Source organism: Chinchilla lanigera, unplaced genomic scaffold, assembly GCF_000276665.1.
Source record: "Chinchilla lanigera isolate Chin_1 unplaced genomic scaffold, ChiLan1.0 scaffold00044, whole genome shotgun sequence".
NCBI classification, from domain to species: Eukaryota; Metazoa; Chordata; class Mammalia; order Rodentia; family Chinchillidae; genus Chinchilla; species Chinchilla lanigera.
In genome coordinates this window covers 11,155,159-11,164,430 of record NW_004955445.1, presented here as the reverse complement: position 1 = coordinate 11,164,430, position 9,272 = coordinate 11,155,159, and positions in this window count along the sequence as shown.

The window sequence follows — 9,272 nt, the reverse complement described above, 5'->3', positions numbered from 1 at the left end:
GAATGCTCAGGCTGGCATCAATACCTTTGTCATATTATAGTGTGCTCAGTTTTATATCACCACTGATGTCCTGTGTGATTCTCTTCCGACTTAATGTACTGATGTAAGTTTTGCTTTCAAAATAAAACTAGGTATAGAAAGGGGGGTTGTTAGAGGAAGAAAACATTAAGTAAGTAATAGCCCAAGTGCTACTTGGGTATGGCAGAAGTCGTAAATATGGCGTTCGAATGGCTGAAGCAGGGAGAACGCTGATGGATTCCATCCTATTTCCAGAGTTGCAGCTCTAAAGCTCTGGGATTTGGGAAGGGACACAATCCTACGGAGAGGGTGCCACCGTGGGTGTTCAGGGTGGCCATGCACAAGGCTGCCAGGCGCTCACCTGGGCCAAAGTGATTTCCTCTGATTCATATGAAGGTGTGCTATGGGTTGACAGCCTTTCTGGCAGCGCATCTCTGGCTTCTAAGCTGACATATAAATTTCCCAGGGCTGGGATATCTTGGTGGCAGCCAAGTGACTGACTGGCAGAGGTCAGAGTGTAGAGGCTACTGAGATGGTCACCCTGCCTGCAGTGAGATGGCTCCCATCCCAACCTGCTTGGTGGCAATGCTGGTCTTGGTGCCATGAGCTGACTTGAATTCAGAGGCCATGAACAGCCGCCTGTAGGAGCCAGACCTGGCTTGAGGCTGACTCTGCCACACCCTTACTGTGTGGCTTGAGCAATTTCTTTTACCTCTCTGAGCTGCAATTAGTTTGACTGTGAAGTGGACCTTTGTGGCTGGATCTGTCTTTGTGTTGGATCTGTCTCTCCAGGTTGTCCTGAGGACTTGGGTTGGGTGGCACAGGGGAGTGTGGGACATTCAGCGAGCATTCCCCAGGCTGAGGGTGACCCTCTGGGGTTCCGGGGCGAGCAGCTCTGCCATGGTCATACCTAGCTGAGCACAAAGCTGCAGGGCTAGGCTGCTGCCCATAGCCAGGAGCTCAGTGGGGTGCCTCCCACTGCCAGGCTAAGTTGATGGCAACTAGCTCCCCGGCTGCCAGGCAACTGCTGATTTCTTATGTGCAGATCACAGGTAATGAGCTCTCCCCCTAGGACCTGGGGACATTCTGGAAAATTGCATTCTGGTTGGAGCATGGGAGGCGGGGAGAGCAGGGCCAGGAAGTGAGAGGCTTTCTGCCTCCACTCACCTCCATCCTGCCCTCTGCCAGGGAGGGAACTGAAACCAGTTCTGGGGTGGGCTGGGGCACCAGGGCCAGGCAGGAGGCAGGCCCTCTTCTCTCATGGGACACCTTTATCCTGCCTCTGTGGTCGTGGAGGTTGGCTCCTGAGCGTCACAGATGGCATTACCTGTGCTCCAGGGTGCTCCCGTCTTCCAGGTATGTGCTGTGCATTAAGTGCGCACCCACCCAGGAGGTACCCATGGGGTGTTCTCTGCCGGGCAGTGGGAAAGGCCCTGAAGACCAGGAGGTATACAGGACAGAAAGAAGTTCCTCTCTCTCCCAAGAAAGTTCACTCACTCTTCTACTCAGCAGATGTTTACTGAGCTCCTCCATGTACAGCCATTATGATAAGTGGAGACATTGTCAAAAAAGATACCATTCTTATGCTTGGGCGCATCTTTTCCACTTTCAGGACACAATTTCTGACACGTACAGTGTGAAGGAGAAAGGGTTTATTTTGGATCACGTTTCAGAGGTTTCAGCCCATGGCTGGCTGGTTGCACTGGAGAAACATCACGGTGGAGGAAAGGTGCTCGCTTCATGGTGACCAGGAAGCAGAGAGAGCGGGAAGGACCAGCGACAGGGCGGTGGAGGCCCTTCAGAGGTGCAACCCCACTGACCCAAGTGGGACTCACCTCCTAATAGCCTATCCAGCTATGAGCTCAAATGGATTCATCTCTTGATGAGGCCAGCATCCTTGTGGTTCAGTTGGCTTCCGAAAGTTCCACCTCTGAGTACATGAGACTTTGCGAGTCCTTCTAGCTGCAGAGTGTACCTGGGAGGCTGCTGATCTGTGCTTTGGGGAGAACACTGATGAGTGTTGCTGAGCATACAAGTGACAGGTCCCTCAGGACACTGATGATGGGCATTAGTGGTGGCTCAAAGTCATCACGGGTGATTTCCGTCAGGGATGGTGTCCTTGGGGTATTGATAGGCCCCAGGATACAGGTAATGGACACGGATATGCCTATGGGGTCCCTTGGGGGACCCCAACAGGCCACTGGTACTGGCTACTGACAGTGCTCTGATGACATGTGTGATAGGCACTAGTGAGACAGGGACTGTCCTTTATTTCAGCTGGAAGACTCAGCTCCCCCTCTCCCTCCCCCTTTGCTTCCTGTCCCTCCAGTTTAGGGGCTTACAGGTAGATGGACTCGGGCTGGTCTTGGGGCTTGCAATGTGATGCAAGAGTGGTGGCCCCGTGGCCTCCCACCTCCGGCAAGGCTGGCTTTCCATCAGAGACCAGTTGATCCCCTTCCCCGGGGGTTTCTCTCTGAAGCTGGAATGTCATTTTGCACCAAAAACCCCTCCTTCTTTCTTGTAATTACTGAGAATTACTTATGAAGAGAGAGAGCGTGTACACATATTGATTGCTACCCTGAGAAGCTCAGGAATCATTTCAAGTAGATTAACCTAACTTTCTTTTGCCTTTTGGGAAGTTGGACTCTGAGTTATTTAAGAAGATTAATCAGTTCTTAAGAGATCCAGACAGACTTCCCACCTCTTCTATCTCCTTTTGGACTAGCTGGGGCCATGTCACTTTTACCCTGCCTTCCAAATATCCTTCCCCACACTCCCTGCCTGTGTTTTTGCCGTCACTGCCTGGTGGTTTCGGTCAGCAGGGTTCTCTGAAGCCTCTCTTGGAGGATGGGCAGCCACATGTCTGGCTGCTGTTGGTCTAACTAAACAGTCTTGTTGCTGGGATCTCAGGCTGGGCACACCCTCCATAGGGGCTCGGTACCACAGACAAATCTCTCCCACTCAAGCCTGGTCTCGGCTGCTGCAGCACAGGCGAATACAGCTGTCCCGTTTCTGGAAAAGCAGTGATTCCTCTTGGTCTGAGCGTGCATGTGAGTTTGGCAGATCCACCCTTCCTTATCCTTCTGAGGAAGCTGTCATTCTGGGAACGATGCTTCTGCTCAGTGAGCGGAGAGGAGAAGAACAGCAGGGAGAGGGGAAGCCAGAGAGAGCAAGGGGAAGAGGAGGGAAGGGCGGTGAGGCCCCAGGGAGGACTTAGCAACTGCCTGATTCCTCTCCCCATCTTGGAGCAGAAAGAGACCAGTCCGATTCAAGTACTAACCTCAGCTCCTGTCTTCCTGGATGTGTGACTTCACCTGTCTAAGCTTCAGGCCCTTCATCATTCAAATAGGCTGAGAGTAGTATTCCCCCCCCATGGTCATCACCAGTGCTAAAGGAGGACATGTGTGTGACATGCTTAAAACAAGGCCTGGTGCTTAGTAGGTGCTTCGCTGTAGCAGGCTGATCTCACTAGGCCAACTGGGCAGGGGCCTCAGTAGATCCTCTGTGAAGAGTTGCTGTCTTGCCCAGACCTCACCTTGCCTTGGGGACTTGCACTGCTCCTCCGCAACCCATTACTCAGGTGGACGCACAAGGGCACTGGGGAGCCCAGGTCTCTGGAGGTGAGGCTGGGATTCTCAGCTCCAGGGTCCAGGAGCATTGCAGAATATTGCGGGCACTCACTGCACCCTCTCCGCAGCTTCTCCCGGTTTCCAGGAAAGAAGTGTGAAGTCGAATGGGTCCCGAGGTGGAGTATTTTCCAAATGTCAGTGCAATCTGTGGTACATTACAGCTAAATGCGATCATCTCAGCGCCTGCTCTGAATGTCAGTGCACCGGTGGTGATGGAGTGACAAACAGCAGGTTGACAGGTGGGGCTGCGGCCCCCCTCTGCTGGGAATTCAGCCTGGCGAGGCAGGGAACTGGGATGTCTTGGGCTCAGCACGCAAGACCACGGACCTCTGTGGGGCTGGGGGTGTCCTGTGCATTCACGCGTACACAGGCTCTGTGCCTGTACCCTCCCTGGCACCCCTCTGCCTCCTCACTGCCCTTGCCACGTGGCAGTGTGCACACGGCTCACTAAGCTCAGTCCAGGCCCCGTGTGTGGCTGTGTGCATGTGTTCTCCATCTGCAGGTGCCAGCATATACCTGTGGGTTTGCACATGTTAGTAGGAGCTGTAGGAGTGTACTCACATTTGCACTGATTGTGAGATTGTGGACATCTGTGCAGATATGTACACTACCTACTTTATGGAGCCTTTACATTTGCTATCTTATCTGCACTGGCTTTCCTGGACCCACAAGAGGAGTTGTGTGCCCATGTGTATATGCAATTATGTGTGGCTTTGTAAATATGTGTCTGTGACTTTATAGTCTCAGAACATCTGCATGTATGTATTTCTAGGAGTGTAAATCCCATCTCAACTGTAGGGGTACAAGGGGACCAGGATGGGGGGAGGCTGCCTGCCACCCCTCCAGGGTGGGGACATTTTGGCAGTTGCCTGCTTGGTAGGGCCTGTGATTGGCTGGGTAGGATGGGGATTAAATTGCCTCCAATTACCAGAGAGTGAATAGGGAGCTGTGAGTCTGGAGGGACACAGCGTGAGCGCCAGGGTCTGCCAGCCGCAGCAGGATTAAAAGCCCAACGGATGGGAACGCCCCTGTGCCTGGGTGGGCGTGAGCACCTGCAATTGTGTGCTGCGTGTCTTTGTGTGGGGGTCTGTAAGAATGCACCGAGCAGTATGTATTGTGTGAACACAGGTGTGTCCCTTGTGTCTATCCTCAGGGCTGCCACTCTGCTTGTACGAGTGTGCTAGTGAGCATCGGTGTGTCTGAGGACTGAATGTGAGCTGTGCTCTGTGTTGCCGTGTGTCTCCAGGTTGTGTGGGAGGGTCTGTGTGGGAGTCTTTGGTGTGTGCTTTTGGGTGGGACTTCATGTGTTGGCTGGGTCTCTGTGATTTCCTCTTAGAAGAGTGTGTGTGTGTGTGTGTGTGTGTGTGTGTGCGCGCTTAAATGTGAGCATCGAAGCACATCTGTGGCCATGAGAAGGGCAAGAGGGGAAAAATACTCCTCGCGGCCACCCCATCCCAGCTAGTGGGGAGTCCCAGGCCTCCTCCGACTGTGCCAGGGTACACCGGCTTGCACTGCAGGGTGGAGCAGTGTGAAGGAGTTCTTGGGGCTCTTGTGACAGCTGGTGCCAAGCCTCTGGTGGGGATAATACACTTAAATCGTGTCCCCCCAGGTTTAGTAGGTTGAAGCCCTAAAACCTTCCTGCTTTAAAATGAGACTTCATGTGAGCATAGGGCTGACGCAGGTGTAATCGGTTGAGATGACGTCATACTGCAGTCGGGTGGGTCACTAATCCACTGTGACTCTGTCCTTACGGAAAGGGGGATTTCCGGCAGCAACAGAGGCCTGTGTAGAGGGAAGAGGAGGGGAGGAGACACGGGCTAGAGCGGCTATCTACAAGCCAAGGAGAAAAGGCAGCCCGAGCAAACGAACCTGGGGGATGTGAATGCCACAGCGCTTCACCTATCTGCTCCCTGAAAACCCGCTTCACAGATGTGTGCTGTGGCCAGTGGCTGCGACTCTTTGCTCTGCGCACTGGGCAACTGCTGGTCTCCTCCTGGCTCTGAGCTCTCTCAGGTGAGCCCACCCTGCTCCCCTTCTGGGTGGCCCTGGAACACATCTTCCTGCGAACTCGGGCAAGGCGGGCTTATCACTTCCTGGTTCAAAGGCGGCGCATCATCCTGTGTAGCTCTGTGTCCTGCGGGCAGCAGGTCTCCCTGGAGGCTTTCAACCTCTTTCTGCGCATGAAGCGGGAAAGGAGGCTTCATTCCTGCTCTGCTCCCCGCGTCACACTCCTCCTCCGCACCGGAAGAGCTGCCATTCATTCCTTCTGCGCTCCCTCCGCGCCAGGCCCGGCTCTGGTGCGTGCGCTTCCTCCTCTGAATGAACACCCGACCTCTAAGCACTTTTTACAGCCCCATTTCAAAGGAGAACTGAATCCTAGGGAGAAGTGAGCGGTCTCCCGCCACGCCTGAAATTCTCGGACACCAGGGCAGGAAGGAGCTGTGGGGAACAGTCGGGCTGTCCCTCTCACCTGCCCCCACTTTGCAGCTGGGCCAATCGAGGTCCAAAGGCCTGCCTTCCCCCCCGCCTGACCCCGGGGCTCCTCAGGGCTCACCCTTCACCCTCCGATCACCTTCCTACCCTCTGCCTGCGCCTCCCTCTGCTCTTTCCACGTTAGCTCCCCAGCGCTCACTGGGAGAGGCCAAACGTCTCCCCCACTGCCCCGCCCCTTTCTGAGCACCCGCGCTGAATTTCTAAATCTTGTGCCCTAGGCCTGCAGGCCGCTCAGACTCAATACGTCCAAAATCAAACTGACATCACCTGACCCCACATCGAAGGCTTCTCCTGGTTCCCTGGCTCATTACCAGCTTTTCTGCCCTTGTCACTCAAGCCTGAAGACTTCGACCTCCTCTACCCACCAGCCGTCCCCACGCCAGTCAATTGCCAACTCCTGCCAGACTTTCCTCCATATATTCTCAAATCCACTGTTGCTGACCCAGTTTAAGCCTTGATCTCTCTCTCTCTCTCTCTCTCTCTCTCTCTCTCTCTCTCTCTCTCTTTCTCTCTCTGATGCCTATGTCAGCTTCCTGTATCTGCCCGAGTTAGGTTTGGCTGTTTGGGACAGAAGATTAAAATGACAATGCCTTCAACAAATTGAAGTTTATTTCTCTGTCATGTAAATCAAGTTTGGAGATGGGAAGGTTGGGGCTGGTATGGCAGTTCCATGATGTCAAAAGGTATCAAGTCTCATTCTAGTTCACTGTCTGACTTCCATAGGTATGACCTTTATCCTCATGGTTCAAGGTGGCTGCTTGAGCTCCAACCATCTCAGCTGTGTTCAGCCAGCAGACAGGAGAAAGGGACAGAAAAAAAAAGGCAAAAGGTATGGGTCAGCAATTTTTTAAAGGAGTGAGCTAGAAGCTGCCACAGGCCAATTCTGCTTATTTCACACGAAAATATAGCTGTGATAGAGGCTAGAGAATGTGTTCACTATAATAGGATGGCCATGTGCCCAGTGAAAAATTGGGATTTCCTGACTAAGGAGGAAGGCCAGACTCTGATACCTTCTCTTATCCTCACTCACCTTCATCTCTCTTTTTTCTCCCTCTTATCCACCCTGGTGATAGTAGCCAGGATGATCTTTGTAAAATGTAGATTTGTACAAAAGGTTGCCACGATTAGCAAGTCAGGATTCAGGCTTCCCCGTTACATGTGCATTTCTGATAGTGTAAGCGCTTTAGCATAAGAATGTCCTGTGCAGTATTTAGGATTCTAATACTGGGAAAAGTAGTTGTTAACTGAAATTCAGCCAAGAGCCCTGTACTCATCGATCAAGCCAGACTCTGCATCTGTGATGGGTCCCCGCCGTTCTCAGGAGAAGGCTCAGCTCTTAGGGGGGACCTGGCCCTCGACAGATCTTTGCTTCCTAAACTAGCGCTCGCTGCTCCTGGTGACTCGGGGTCCCTGGGCTTTTGGCTCAGCTGTTCCATTGGCCAGGAATTGCCCTTTCTGTTGGAAAAGCCTCAGGCCTCCAGAGGGACCCTGGCAGCTTTATCTCCAGATTCCTAAGGATGTGGCAGGGGTGAAAAACTCTCTGATGTGAGTCCGAGGCCACCAGCAAGTAAAGGGCAAGCTTGGAGCAGGTCTGGGGCATCATGACTCCTTCCATAGTGCCACAGCGCCCTCTGCATCTAGGGTGGCTCATGTGGGCCCAGAGCTGGGGTCTCTGTCTGAGGCCTCCAGTCTCTGCAACCTGACATTAGAGCACGGCATCCCCAGCACACAGGGGGTTAAGCCCGTCTTGGAGTTGGGAGCTGGAGCCCATGGAGTCCTTCCTGACAATAAAGCTAATGAATCCCTCCTTGCCATCTTCTCTTGCACAATAACATTTAATCATCATTTGCACAGCAAATGAGAAGTTTGCAGCAGATGCAATTTTGCGTGAGTGGCGATTTCTGTGTGTGGGCACTGTTCCTGCTGTCCCTAGCACACCTGACGATCCTGGGCTGGGGCAGGCTGCGCCCCGGAGGGGGCATATGTGCGTCCACGTGCCGGGGAGCTGACTCCATCCGCTTGGGGAGATGGGCTCTGGAGGCACGTGTCTGTGTGTGTGCTCGTCTCTGGAGCCAGGCACACGTGGCATGGCTGTGGGGGAAGCTTGGTGGGCCTGCCTGACGGGAACACATGCACGGAAGGGGTAGGTGCCGGAAGTGGAGGTGCCTACATCTCCGAGGCAGATGCACACGAGTCTATATTCTTGCACGTGTGTGCATATCTGAGCACTTGCTGAAGGAAGCCTGTCTATTTAGGTGTTGACAGGTGATTATATATTTTATACTCATACACACGGATCTATGGGCTCACAGGTGCCGGTGCAACTCTGGGTATCAAACATGAATTTGGAGTCTGTAGCTGACTTCCTGAGGCTGTGAATCCTTTTGGTTGGCTGCATGCAAACTTGCACATGCATTATGAGTGAGTGCATGGAGCTCCATGTTCATGTACACAAGTGTATTGGGGACTGTACACCACACACATGTACTGTGCACTTGAATGGAAGCCTCTGGGGAATGCACATATATGTACGAGTACATGGTTACATAGGAAAATATGTTCGTTCACCAAAATATACCACTGGACATCATGTACATGTAGGTAGAGACCATACTTATGGAAGGCACACATATGCTCTGTTTACAAACATGAGCGCACATGTGAGAGCTTATCCCTGTGCTGCATATGGCATTTGAAGACCTGCAGGGATACCCCGTGTGCCTGGCTGTGCACATGCACATGTCCGTGCTGTGCACACAGGTGTCACCTGTGTTCTGGTGCGGTGTGTGCATGTACTGTGAGCTGTCTGCTCTTGTACCCGTGCATGCACTGAAGCGCAAGCCCTCTCATTTCAGAGCGAGGGCTGACAGGCTTACATTTTCCAAAGGCTCAGCGGCCAGTGACAGAGCTGGCCTGAGCGCACTTGCTGGCAGGAGGTAAGTGGAGCTGCTGATTCATGACCTGGGGTGGGCGGCGCTGACGGCTGGCTGACGGATGCAGGCGCTTAGCCGCCCCCTATGACAGCAGCAGGCTCTCTGAATCAGGAGGTGGGAGGCTGGTTCCTGACCTGTGGTGCTCCGCACTGGTTTCCCGCCTCTGGGAGCTGTCTGCAGCTGCATGTGGACACACACA